This window comes from Anthonomus grandis, chromosome 8 (assembly GCF_022605725.1).
Source record: "Anthonomus grandis grandis chromosome 8, icAntGran1.3, whole genome shotgun sequence".
NCBI classification, from domain to species: Eukaryota; Metazoa; Arthropoda; class Insecta; order Coleoptera; family Curculionidae; genus Anthonomus; species Anthonomus grandis.
Window position 1 is genome coordinate 24,116,101 of NC_065553.1, and position 14,953 is coordinate 24,131,053.

The 14,953-nt window shown below is 34.4% G+C and overlaps 1 protein-coding gene across 1 annotated transcript in view; it reads right to left on the reverse strand.

Annotated features, from left to right (window-relative positions):
* Nucleotides 1-14,953, reverse strand: part of LOC126739971 (ankyrin repeat domain-containing protein SOWAHB-like) — a 344,656-nt gene that overhangs the window by 116,320 nt on the left and 213,383 nt on the right. The window lies entirely within an intron of this gene.

The following is a 14,953-nucleotide window of genomic DNA, read 5'->3' on the forward strand; positions in this document are numbered from 1 at the left end:
CCCCCATTAGGGTGGTTTACGTACGGAGTTGAGGGTTGCTTTTACTATCAAAGTAAAGGTTACATTTTTCTCCACCTTCTGTACATCCAACACTTTTTTCTTTGGTGTATAGTTTTTGAGTTATTTCAAAATGAAAATTTTTTTGGATTTTTTGATAATTTTTTTGCATAGTCGATATATATATCAATATACGCGTCTTTTTGAGAGCTATAACTTTGCTATTTGAACAAAATTCGTGGGATTTTTTCCAAGAAAGTTATTAATTTAAAACCAATTTTTCAAAACTTCACCCTCTTTTTACACCCTCTAAATCAACGGATGAATTTGGCTCTGTGGAAGAAAACGTAGCTCTAATTTTTCTGAATTTATCTCATGGAGTCAAAGTTGTAAGTGCAAAGGGGTAGCGCCAATCCAAGACCATCTCCAATCATCCCCTAAAAAAAAACCCCTCGGAATTTTTGTTAGCATTTTTGGTTTTTGCACTCTCTCAATCCATACAACTTACTATCAAAATTTCATCTATCTAATTTTTGCATCCATTTTCATGCAGCACGACTGTACTATATGCAATTTAAATCGCTCAGATTTAATCACCTGATCTGGTAATTTTGATAAAAGAAAGCGGCACATAACTCCAATCTTGGCATAGTAATAGTTCTGACAAAATCTTAATTTTGCAATAATTAATTTACAAAAGCATTACTATTTTTGTCAATAGACCAGATATATAGATAACCGCCGTAGGCCTTTTCCGATGCATCGGAAAATCCATGCCGCTCGATGTTCTCTGGATTGATACATATCGCATGTCTAGGAATTTCTAAAGTACTTAACAAAGGTCATCACTTCAATATGAAACATAAAATTCATCTCTCAAAATAGTCCAACCAGTATGCATATATTCGCCCCATGATAACTTCTCGGTTGAACTCCGAACGGTCGAAAATCTGGGAGATTTTGGATAAAATTTTACGCTTTGATACAGACTTATGCCCTTTGGAATTAGGTGTTTATTTTGTACTTTAATTTATCAGAAAAAGAATTACAAATTAATCTTAATGTCTTAAAATTTTCATTTCCACTTAAACTCATAGTTTTATACCATTATCGTCACTACCTTTTCCAAAACTTTCTTACTTTTTGATACAGGTTTTTAAACTAAACCACCCTTGGTGAAATATACTCGATATGCCATTGCTTATGCGCAACACATCTTGCGCAACTCGCTACCTGTTAACAGACCCTCAACGTAGAAATCGGTTCTAATTATTGCAGCCAAATCAAGAAAATGTTGTTCATTGATAGCAGCTAGGTCAAATGAACACCGAATGGAAAAGTAGGATCCGGCCGCTGTTTCATAAGTCACCGTTTGTAATTCATATATTTCAAGAGGTTCATCAGTATTATTTCTCCAAAATACAAACTATGCGTTGTAAAGATAAATATTCTTCAGAAACATTAACGTTCCTATAAATCTTTTCGATATCGCCAATAACAACAATAGAATGCTGTCGAAATCTTCTAAGAAAGGCGAGAAGATTTTTCTGTAAAATGGGACCGTTCATTAGTTGGTTCATTAATTTTTTGATCTAAGTTAAACAAATCAAATGTAGAAATTAAGCTAAAGGTAACATTCTGGCATTGGTCAAAGATATTTATATTAAAGTCACCCATAACCAAAATGCTTAGAATAAATATCTATCAATATACTTTCCATTTGTTCCACAAAAGTAGACCTACTTGCATCGGGCGGTCTATATAAACATCCAATTACGTAATGTTCTCTTTTAATGTGAAGTTTAATCCAGATGTGTTAAAAAATGTCAGTACTCTCAGCAAGTATGATGTCATACCTAATGTGTTTCTTAATATACAATCCCACTCCGCTCCCCCTCGCCAAAACTCTATCACATCTAGCAAAGGCATACCCATCAATGTTAATAGAATCTGTTGAAATATTATTAGTCAACCAGGTTTCAGTTTTTCCTATAACATCGGTATTATATTTATCAATATAGTATAGTAAATTTCCTGACAATGACCTAACATTAATGTGGGAAACATGAAAGTTATCCATAACAACGATTTCTAACCAACTCTCAAACGTATAAACCAAATTGTTAATACCTACAAAAAACTAGTTTAAAATAATAAAATGACTGAATAAAAAAAAATTTGTATATAGAAAATAAAATAAAGAGACATGGAACACCACATGCATATACAGGGTGTCTCAGAACTATGGGATCAAACTTCTAGGGGTTGTTCAGTGCAACAGTAGAATCCATTTGATTATAGGAACCCATGTCCGGAAATGCGTCACTACGCCACTACGCCCCTAAGACGCGTTTAAATTTAGAAAAAATATTAATTACCTAAATAGGATCTGATGCATTTATTTTTACCTTTTATATATTATACCATTACAACAATTGTTCAAAATGTCTTCCTACAACCTCAATACACCGATTTAAACGCCGCGTATGATTTCGGCGGACTACACTAAAATTTTGATCCTCGTTTTGAATGATTTCACATGCTGCTGTTATTCGTCCAATTAAGTCTAGCTCTGATTCTACTGGAGTTTCGTATACTAAAGACTTTACATGACCCCACAAGAAAAAATCGAGCGACGTTAAATCGGGTGACCTAGGAGGCCAAGAAACTGCTCCACCTCTGGCAATCCAACGATGCCCAAACCGCTGAGCCAAATACTCGCGTACAGCAAAGTGAGCCGGCGATCCATCATGCTGAAACCACATTTGCTGTCTAACGTTTAGTGGAACATTTTTAAGGAGTTCTGGGAGAACTTTCTCCAAGAAACGAAGATAAATAGGTCCTGTTAACCGTTCCGGTAGAAGGTATGGCCCAATTAAACAATCATCAACAATACCTGCCCATACGTTGACAGACCAACGATTCTGATGTTTTCTTGGAAAAATTGCATAAGGATTTTCTTCGTCCCAAACATGGCTATTCCTACTATTAAAAATACCGTCTCTTGTCAAAGAGGCTTCATCGGTCCACAAAACATATCGTAAAAGATTTGGTTGTGCAATGATGTGATCCAGAAGCCATCGACAAAATTAAACTCTAGGATGATAATCAGCTGCAGTCATACCTTGAACTTTCTGGAAGTGAAAAGGAGGGAGTTGTTGCTCGTGTAGTACCCGCCAGACAGAAGCGTTACTCGTATTCATATTCTTAGCGACGTCATGTGTGCTATTTGATGTTTCATCGGCAACTCGCTGAAGCACCTCTTCTTCAACGACCGTTCTTATGGTTCGGCAACACCAGTATCATGCATCTTGGGCTTAAACATACCTGTCTCAGCGAGCCGCCGATGAACCGCAATAAACTTTTTGTATCCAGGATGCTGTCGTTCGGGATAACGTTCATGATACAACCGCGATGCTGCTCGTGCATTGCAGTTTGTTGCTCCGTATGCTAAATGCATATCCGCCAATTCTTGATTGGTAAAGTTTTCTATTAGCAATAAATGTTTAAAAATTGTAAGTTATAAAATTTTTAAACATGACATTGAGAATTGACATTGATAAGCGTTGATTTTAAACAATTGTTGTTATGTTATCATATACAAAAGGTAAAAATAAATGCAGCAGATCCTATTTAGGCAATTAATGTTTTTTATAAATTTTAACGCGTCTTAGGGCCGTAGTGGCGTAGTGACGCATTTCCGGACTTGGGTTCCTATACTCAAATGGATTCTTCTGTTGCACTGAACAACCCCCAGAAGTTTAATCCCACAGTTCTAAAACACCCTGTATAAAAATGTTAATGATAGACAGAGAACCAAATCTTTAAAAAACTTAAATGTTAAGGCCTTATATCAGGAATAAAATTAAAATTTAAAAATAAATGTAGCTACTTACGTAAATTATTATAGAGTGTAACGGAGCAAAAATAATAGTTAAAAGAAAATATGCTTTAACTCCTATCGTAACACCCTCAACAACCTATAGTATTACTTGTGCTGGTTTCCCCCATTTTCATTACTGCTAACACTCCAACTTCTCAGACCTCTTTTGGTTGGCTTCATTTTTTCAATGCCGTGGGTTGGGTTGGGTTGGGTTGGTATCTTGTTAGTGCCAGACGTTTCTAGGATGGGTTCTGGAGAATTTAAAGCAGGTTTTTTTAGGATTTCGGCTGATTTGTTAGTTTCTTTTCTAAGTTCTCTAAGAGTTCGCTGTTGATTAATTAAAGGTTATGCCCTTAATAAATGCTTCTTGCGAGTTTTTGCTGCCTTGAGGCGACTGTAGAGAAACCTTTGATCTGAAAGCTGTTCGTCTGTGTAATGCTTTTGATAGTTTAAAGCAGGCACTAATTAGTCCTCCAGTTTTACAATATCTAAAATTTTCGGAAAATAACACTTTTATTGTTACTACTGATGCTTCTAATAAAGCTTTAGGAGCCACTCTTTCAAAGGGAGATGGTTCACCAGTCGAATATGTTTCTAGGCAATTAAATAAAGCAGAACTAAACTATCCTGTTATTGAAAAGAAACTTTTGGGAATTGTTTTTGCGGTAAAATCTTTTAGAAGCTATTTATTTGAAAGAAAATTTATAATCTGTATGGATCATAGGCCTCTTGTTTATCTTTTTGGGATGACTAATCCCACTAGTAGGCTCACAAAATTTCAACTTTTATTGGAGGAATATTATTTTGACGTAAGATACATAAAGGTTAGCAAAAATGTTGTGGCTGATGCGCTTTCTAAAATTGAAATCACATCTGAGCAACTTAAAGAAATGTCAAACAGTATGTGTAATAAATACAATGTTTGTTATGACAGCAAGCAAAAAAAGAACTAAATAGGCAAAGTTTTGATAGTTCCCTACACGAAAGGCTTGATCACCCTGGAGTAGTAGAACTTTTAAAGCCGCCAAAAAATTCTTTTGAAGTTTGTTGCATTTCAGATTTGGAATTTAATAATTTTATAAGGAATAAAAATTGTAATTATTACACGAACCATATAATTTATTCAGACAAAGAAAAAAAATTAAGAATTTTGGATCGACGTTCGCATTAACTGAATCGTTGAAAGATCTTAAAGAAATTTGCATAAAATATGACATATCAGAAATATATATTTTAAAAAATGAAAGTAATGCGCATTTAATAAATTTTTTTAGACCTTGTGGGACCTCTACCTGAAGATATATATGAAAGTTAATATATATTAACATTGCAGTGCGAATTATCAAAATTTGTGGAAGGTTACCCTATCAAAATTAAAGAAGCAGAAACAATTGCTAGATCTTTTGTAGATAATTTTATTTTAAGATATGGTATACCTGAAACAATAGTGTCCGATTAAGGAACAGAATTAATAGCTACTTTAAAGGAACTTTAAAGGAGGTTTGCAAAATTTTAAATATACAACAGCTTTCATCAACAGCTTATCACCATCAAACAATAGGCTCTTTGGAACATACACATAAACATTTAGCAGTTTATTTGCGAATGCAAACGGCAGAACACAATGATAGTTGGAGCCCATGGGTTCAGTTCTGGTGTTTTGCATTCAATAATACAGTTCATACTAATACAAGGTATACACCATATGAACTCGTTTTTGGAATATTTCTCTAAACTCCCTTCAAATATTAAATCGGGCACCGAGCCATTGTACAATTTTGATACTTAGCCACTGGAGCTAAAATATAGATTACAGAAAGCATGGGAAGATGCCAAAAGTAATCTAATTCATTCAAAGATTAAACGTGTACAAAGTCACAATTTAAAAGTTAATTCAAAAAACTACAAAAAAGGGGACCAGGTTTTAGTAAAAAACGAAACTGATAATAAACTTCAACCAATTTTTAATGGTCCATATGTAGTAATAGATGAAAATGTCCAAATGTTATAATATTGATAGGGAATAAGATCAAAGAAATTCATAAAAATAGAGTTAAATTATATAATACCTAATTAATTATTACGCAAAAATGTATGTAGTTAATATAATATTTAAGTAGGTTTATAAATTGTACATATGTCTATGGTTTATAATAATTAAACGGGCATAGGCAAAACATTTTTTTTAATTGTTTTTTATTATCGTAGAAGGTGTAGTCTAAGTATAACTATTTAATTTTAAAATACACTTGGTATAAATGTATGAAAATATAATATTAATAGTGTATAGACGTAAGCAAAAAATTCTAAGTTAATCATAATAAATTCGCAATATGTATGTTTTAGTTTGTTAAAACCCCAAAACATTTTGGGGTTTTGATAGTATTAAATTATTATTAAAAATAGACGTGGTTTTTACATTTAAACGAAAATTGATATACTTCTTAAATAATGAAAAACCCTTAATCAATACCTTTTTATCACAGTAATCTGGGGAGATAAAAATTGTAGTTCCCTTTAACTTTCGACTATTTTTAAGAAATTCCTTTTTCAAAAAATAGTTATTGAGCTCTAAGGACACTGGTCGATGTTTTTCTGGTATAGATCTGCCTAATCGGAAGAAGTTTCTTATATTGCCAAAACGGCACTTAACTCCTAGTTTATTGTTAATTAATTCTAAACAACTTCGCAGATCAGAAACCTAGTTCCCTTCGTAGTCTTCTTCAAGACCGTGCACAATAAGTTTAAATCTTTTCGATTCTCGCTCAACTTTCTCCAACTTACTCTTTAAATCCTTTATCTCCTCCTTAAGTGCCATGTTCTCCTTTTTAATCTCAAAACTATATAAGTGTTTTTAAAGAAAGTGATATTTCAAGACGTAGCGAATTGAAACGCGGTAGAAACCGAAAAAGTTGACTTTTGATCCCTTTTTCCACATAAAAACGCACTTAATTTCCAAGAATATTTGACAATCGTAACGAAATATCATGAATTTTGAGAAGTTTTGTCTAGAAAGCCTAATTTCGCAATAAACGTGATATTTCAAGACTAAACTATAATGGAGAACTGAAACGCGGTAGAAATTGAAAAAGTGAAGACAAGAATATTTCAAAAATATTTGATAATTGTAATGAAATTATTTCTTTCATGTGTAGAAAGTCCAATTACGTAACAAAAGTAATTAAATTTAAGACACGATTTAGACCGTAATGAAGGAGTAAGATCCGGCAAAAATCTAAAAAGAGCATTTTACAATACAACTTTACTAACTTGTAGTTTAAAACTAAAACGCTACATGTTTATAGGAACTTTGTTGCAAGATTTCATCTAACGAGGATATCTCCTTTCTGCAGTTAGTATTTTGATAATATTTTTCAACTCCTAGAAACGGTGCCTTCCTATATAACCTTTGTTTCTTAACTAATTTTCTACCTCCTGTCCAATTTACACATTTACGGAACCGGCTTCAGAAAACCCCTTATTTATTATAAATTCAAACAATTTCTACGTTGACAATATAACAAAAGATCCCCATTAGCGGAATAAAGTTAAAATTGAAAATCGTCACAACGGATCGGTTTGAAAATGTTTTCGGAAACGTGGCGCGTCTCTTTTAACGAAACACTAATTTAACACTGTTCCAGAGTGTTCGGATCACTAAGAGGGTTTGCTTGTACTTGTTCCGAGCCGTGTCAGTGCAAATTGCCACCGGTCGTTTTATATGCAAGACAGATGGCATATTTTTGTTTTCGAACCCGCGCCCGAGATGTTGATGCACTCGTTCGTTGTTCGTTTTTGAATTTCCAGGGTGTTTAAAGATTCAGGATCTATTGGAAGATTTATTAGGTGTAAAAGCGCGTTAGTTAGTTCCTTTTTTATCATAATGAAATTATACTAATGGTTTTTTAAATATATAACATTTTATTAATACAGACGTTTAAGTTACCCGCAAGTGGCATTTTTGGAATTTTTCTAAGTCTCTCTTTCCTACTGATTGGCTCATGTCTTAACATAATACAGCGTTTTATCATGATGTGTGGCCTATACTGTGGCATTAGACGGTTAGATATGCAAGAAAAGAAATTCGGTGAAAAAAAAGGACGTGGTGAAGACAGAATAAAATTTTAAATTAATTTGTATAATCTAAGTCTACCTATTTTAGTATACCACTGTATTACGTTATTTGCATCTATCTTCGAGTTCAAGTTGAAGCCTCAGTATCTGGATAGAGGTAGACAGCTGTAAACCATGCTAACGAAGACGGTTTCTCACCATTATCCGGCTGTAAACTCATTGGGAACTTGCCATGTAGAGATCTCTATATTGCAGATTTAGAGGTGTATACCCTCGGTCTTCCTGGACTGTTAATCTCATTAATGTATCGTTGAATTCGAGGAGTCATTGTCTCAGAGTTTGCTCTTGGGTTCTACATAAATTGTAAATGTTCATCATTCCCTGGCCACCTTTTTTAAGGAAAATATAAAGTTTTCTTGTTGATGCATTCGTTTCGACACATTGAAAGTTGGTCAGCATTCGGCGTGTTGTTCTGTCTAGCTCATTTAGATCAGAAATCCCGAAAATATAGATCAAGATAAGTAAAATATGCCCAAGTGCACTGAACAGCAATTGGATTTTTGGCGGAAAGTTAGGTATTAAAAATCAAGGGAGAGTCGCTTCCCAAATATTTATAAGTATCTTCTAGTTGCAGATTGTCAGTCGCTTCCCAAATATTTATAAGTATCTTCTAGTTGCAGATTTTCAATGTCCTGAAACTGGTCTATTTGGTTCTCCTTTACGCCTCTCTTGATGTTAACAATGGCGCTCTTATCAAGTCCAAATGACTCACATATGTCACTGCTAAATATTTTGATGTTGAGTACTAATTCAAGAGTATGAGTAGCCTGAATCTCCGTAAAGTTTCAAATCATCAACGTGCAACAGGTAGAATAACTTGTGATTATTATTTGTATTGAGCCTGTATGCAATATTTTTATAGTTAGGAAGTGTAGGCTGTAATGGGGTCACGCCATAGAGGTAGTACCTTTTATTAGAATCGGTCATACCAATTGTTATAGACGGTAGATAGATTGTAGAAATTGATTCTTATGGGGTGCTCAGGTCTTACTCAAGACTTCTTCAACTGTGTTGACCCACAGGCTAATTAAGCAGAATAGCCAGATAAACCAGCAGCGTCTTGATTCCCAGATTGAGTGGCTGCAAACAGCGTCGAACCCAGAATGGGAGGCTAAACTAATACCTGGCAATAGGACTCGCCAACACGCTGCGCAGGCGTGGCGTTTTAATGCCAAACTCCTTTCATAACCTACATGTAATGTCGACATTTAAAACAGATACACTCCATTTTGTTTTTTGAAAGTGGTAGACAATGGTAATGAAGAAACAGGTAGTCGGAATGACATTGTGTTTTTTGTTTGTACAACACGTTGGTACGTTTCGGTCGGTAAGTATCTCCGACCGTTATCAAGTGTAAACTAAAGCGATTTTCTATTCTGCAGGCTTATATATGATTGATGGGATCAATGAGGCGTGAATTCTGATGATGCGTGAAGAGAGCGTCTGCTAGAGGAGGTCTCCATATGTTGGGAACATCCACACTGGGTTGGCTGAAGACGCTGGTCTTGCGTTATGTAAGCAGCTTCCAGAAATTTCCTTTTTCGCCAGTGTGATTACTTTCTTAGGATTTTTTTTTCAGACCAGTGAATGTTATGGCCGTTTGTCAAAGCATGTTCAGCAATGCCTGATCTGGCTACTTCTCCAGTGGTCGTCCATTTGCGATGTTCCTTGGTCCTAACTGCCAAAGGTCTTTTGGTTTCACCAACATATGAGTCCCCACACTCACAAGGGATCTGGTAGATGCAGTTTTTGGTGTCTGCTGTAGATTCTGGCTTTGTTTTGGAAACAGAACTTCTTATTATTTTCCAGATATACTCCATGCAAATAAGGCCAAGTGCTCAAAATGTCGCATATCAGCCAGCCTCAAGAATTCTGAGGAAGACAAAACCTCGATGCTAGCAATTAAAAAACCGAAAACAAACAAGAATATCCTAGTCAAAGCACAGTTAGACTCGAAGAACATATACTAAGCCTAGGAAGCGAACTCCAAAACATCAAATGGGACATCAAGTGAGACCCGACAATACGGCGAAGCCAATATGAACCTGAAAATGTGCTCTTTCAGAGAAATTCTGAAATAGATCAGCGATCATCAGCAAAAGAAAACATCCGGTCATGTAACGCAAAGCTATTTCAGACCGCGTTATTTATGTTCCACGTGCACTCAAATCAACGTCAACATACGAAGACATACAGAGCAATTGTCTGAAGATCTGACGATAGATAAAAACCAAGAAAATATAAAGATTAAGGTTCTAATTATTGACTTCAATACTAAGAGAGGTCAAAAAACTGCAACAGACGATTGGTAATTTTGGATTGGGCATACTAAACAAGAGAGGCGAAATGATGCTGGACTTTAGGGACAACGAACAAATGAACTGCATGAACACGTTTTTCAAGAAACGACTTTAGAGAAAATGGACATGAATAAGAACCAAATTGACTATATAGGGTATTACAGAATAAGATGTTAATCCGTAAGGGTATCAATCCGTAGGTAATTTTACGAAGAAAAGTTCAGATAAATTTATGTCCTAAACCCCTTAACTTTTAAGTTACAGGAAGTTAAATCTTAAAAAAAAATCGTATCTTCATTATAACTTTAAGAATTTCCTAGATATGCTTATGAAAGCATACAATCTTTGAGTATTAACAGCTATTTTTTAATATAGGAGATTTAAAAAAAATGTTAGATACGCCAATCCTCTTCTGTAAAATAGAAACGATTTTTATAAGCCCCATTCATTTTAGGACATATCTGATTTCTTTTTTTCGTCCTGCGATTACCGTGGGAAAAAAAATAAAAACATTTTTATGCAAGGTCAATTTATTAGTAAAAAAAAAATATTTTATTAATACATTATTTTACCATTAAATTCAAAGAACAACACGTAAACAAAAATGAAAATAGTTTAGATTAGCTGTTGAAAGTGGTCGCCACAACACTTTATAGTTTTTTAGCACTCTGTAGCTAAAAAGTTAATGAGTTTGAGACAGTTTTATTTAAACTTTTCTTCTTAAAATCACCTAAGGAATAACACTCTTTTAGGATATTATTCTGTAAGACCCTGTATACTCACTAGGGATCGACAGTGCTGTGCGCGTCTGTCTAAAAATAAGATAAAAATTTCATATACCTACAGGAATATTGAAAAGTGAATCGTTTTCATGTTACAGGGTGTCTTATACTTCCTATTGAAGATGGTTTTTTGTTAATATTTTCGAAACGCCTGGTCGTTATTTTTCGAAATTTTTATCGTATACTACTGTTACTAACTGATTTTATTTTTTCTAGTTACTTTTTATTAATTTAATAGTGAAATTAAAAGGAACCAAAATTTTTACATAAAAAAGGTACTCCTGTCTTATTTTGTTAGAAGCCTTCGGTTTCAAGAAAAATAATTATAAAGTTTTAAGTAAATCATGATTTATTGAAAATGTAACTATGTAGGGTATTGAAAAGGTAACCATGCAAAAAATAAAAAATAGTAGTTGGCAGTGCTTGTTGACAATTTGTTTATTGCTTGAATTTTGTTTGGTGTTTTGATTAGCATTTGAACTTTACATTGGTAAAGTTAAATAGTTATTTGCGTAAATTATTTCTTTAAAACTATAGATAGATTAACGAATCAAGAGTTGGTCGATATGCATTTTGTGTATGGTTTGTATAATGGCAGCTCGTTAGCTGCTGTCAGTGAGTGTCGCCGAAGATTTCCCCTCAGACGAATTCCAGATTGTCGAATTTTTGTTAACATCCACCATAACTTATGTGAAAATGGAAGTTTTCGAAGAGCTCGTAAGACAAAACAGGCCACAAACCAATCATAACTTGGAAAACGTCTTAAACTATTTGGAAGAAAATCCTGGAACAAGCATCAGAACAGTGTCACGAGCCACACATATCCTCCTTTCAATATTAAATATCCAAGAGCGATACGGCGCGGCGTACCAAATTTCAGAGCAGGTTTTCAATAAATTTGTGGGCAGGATTAATTGGAAACCGACTTATTGGCCCGATAGAGTTACCCAACAGTCTTAAAAACTAATTAAATATGCTGGAAATTAATCTTGGGCAGCTTTTGGAATACGTTTCTCTTAACCTACGACAGAATTTAATATTTCAGCACGACGGAGCACCTGCTCATTTTGGACGTAATGTTCGTCAGTGGATGGTTATCCATTTTGCTAAAAGTTGGATTGGTCTAGGTGGTCCTATAAATTGGCCTCCTTGATCTCCAGATCTAACTTCAGTAGATTACTATTTATGGGGTTATTTAAACGAATTGGTATGTGCTGTAGAAGTTATTACCCGAAAAGAATTAATTCAGAGGATTAATTGGGTGATTAATAAGATAAGGAGAAATCCATTTTCTATTTTAGGGGCTACTCGCGCAATAAGTCGTAGGCAAGATTATGTCTCCAACAAAATGGCAACTACTTCGAACGTTTGGTATAATTTGTTTATTTGTTTTGCTTGGTATTTTTAGTTTTCTTTTCTTAGGTTATAAGTTAATTATTTTAACTTTTCTCAATTATTTACAATTTTGAAATGAAATTTTAAACAAAGAAACAGTTTTTGATCTTAAAATTAAGTATTTGTAATAGTCTTATGTCATGTTTATACCTGATGATTTGTAACATACATTTTAATTTTATTAAACGTGATCAAAAATACTTTATGAGTGTAGGTTGCAAAACATTTATTTCTGATTATTTCAAAAACGGTCGCTCCTATCGAAATAAGACAAAAGCACCTTTTTTAATAAAAGATATTGATTCTTTTCGGTTTTAGTACCAAAATTATTAGAAAGTAGCTAGAAAAAAAATTTTGACATTTTTAACCTTACTCACCACTAATTTTAATCGACTCTGTATACATTTTAGCATAAAATGTTATAAAATCAGTTAGTAACAATAACAGTAGTATACGATAAAAGTTTCGAAAAATAACGACCAGGCGTTTCGAAAATATTAACAAAAAACCATCTTCAATAGGAGTTATAAAACACCCTGTAACATAAAAACGATTCACTTTTCAAGATTCCTGTATATGAAGTTTTTGTCTTATTTTTAGACAAAGATGCGGCTGGTAAAATATTGCGATGTAATTTCGGGACACCCTGTATAAACACCCGCTTGGAAAGAAAAGAGCAAATCGATAAAGCTGTTCATCCAACTGGAATTCAGCTCAGAGACAAAATAAAAGAATACAAGGCCCAAATCAATAAAAAAACTAGAACCAACTGAAGATCTGAGAAATATAGGTCTAAATGATTTATGGGGAAAAATCACTAGCAGCATACAAGGACCAGTAAAGAAGATATGTTAAATGGCAACAACAACTAAGAAATAAAACTCAGCCAGAGCACAAACGCAGAAAAATAGACAGCAAAATAGGATACCAACAAGTAAACAAAACGACTAAAAATACCTCGTAAAGTTCTCGTAACACAAAGATCATATAAGAAAAAAATATAGTATAAGAGAAAGTCGCTCACATACAAATTTAAGAATCAACAATGACAGAGAGGAAACAAGTCATGTTCACGATCCAGCATTTTTTTCAAGAACTCTACAGCCAATCGGTACCTAAGCCAAACCGTATAAACCAGGTAGTTCTGAATGTGGGCTCCGAGGACATCCCGGAGATTAATACTGCAGACCTCAGGACAAGATCGCCTTACGCCAGAAATAGGGAAGAATGAGGGAACAATTCTGAAATTCTCTTCAAAAAAGGAGACTTCAACAATATCGAAAATTATAGACCTCTTCTGTCCGTTTTGTGTAAGCTTCTTACCAAAATCCTATATTACAAAGGAACGCAGTGTAAGGAATATAATATCCCGTTACTCCTCGCATTCGTCGACCGCAAAAAAAAGCTTTAGAATCAGTGGAAACTGGGCCTTGGGTGATAATGCGAGGATTGATTCAAGATATATCAACCTCATTATCTAAAGGTTATAAGATATCTACAAGGGTGCTAGGATATTTGTCAAAGTAGACCAAAATATAACAACCGAAAAGATCCCCATACAAAGACAAGTAAAACAAGGCAATTTAATTTCTCAAAAATTATTTACCCTGAAATTAAAAGACGTGTGTAAGAACTTGACATAGCAACAAAAAAGAGTCAATAAAACTGGAGAGTTTTGAGTCATCTGCGATTCGCCGACGACATTGTGATTATCAGCACCGACCAGGACGAAATTTGCCCCATGGGATGCAAATTAAAGAAAGGGCCTCAGAAGGTACGTCTAAAAATTAATCTCCAGAAAATGAACATCATGAGTTCAAACAAAAAGAACATCAATGATATCCACACACTTAAACTAATGGAAGAATATATATCTGGAACACATCATCAGGTTAGGCAAAGAGAACCAGACAGCCGAGATAAGGATAAAAATCAGTTTGGCATGGGCCACATTTGGAAAACTCGCATATAATCTCAAAGAAGCAAAGACACCAATTAATCTGAAACGGAAAATATCCAATGCTTGCCTACTATATTGTAAGGGCTTGAGACAATCAGCATGGCAGAGAAAAGTGCAAAGCAACTTCAGGTTTGTCAACGTGCGATGCTGATAACTAGTTTAAGAAATATAGATAAAGAAACAGGGATAGTAGGGCAAGAAACAAAGTAAGTGACGTCATAGACTAAAACACCAATGATGAGAAATAGAGCACAATCATTATGCAATGGAGACCTTGGAGAACAAAGAGAGGAAGGGGCCCATACTAAGATGAAGAGATGACATACAGAGAAGAGCGGAAGAACTGAATGCTCCCAGCAGAAAATAGGTCAACATGAAAGAGGCTTATGTCCAGGAGTTGATTAATACAGGCTGATGAAGATAAAGGAGGGGTGTACATAGAGTGTTTCATGCTAGACAGAACTATGTCGCTGAGAGAGAATCTTCTTGAAGAATTCCTCCA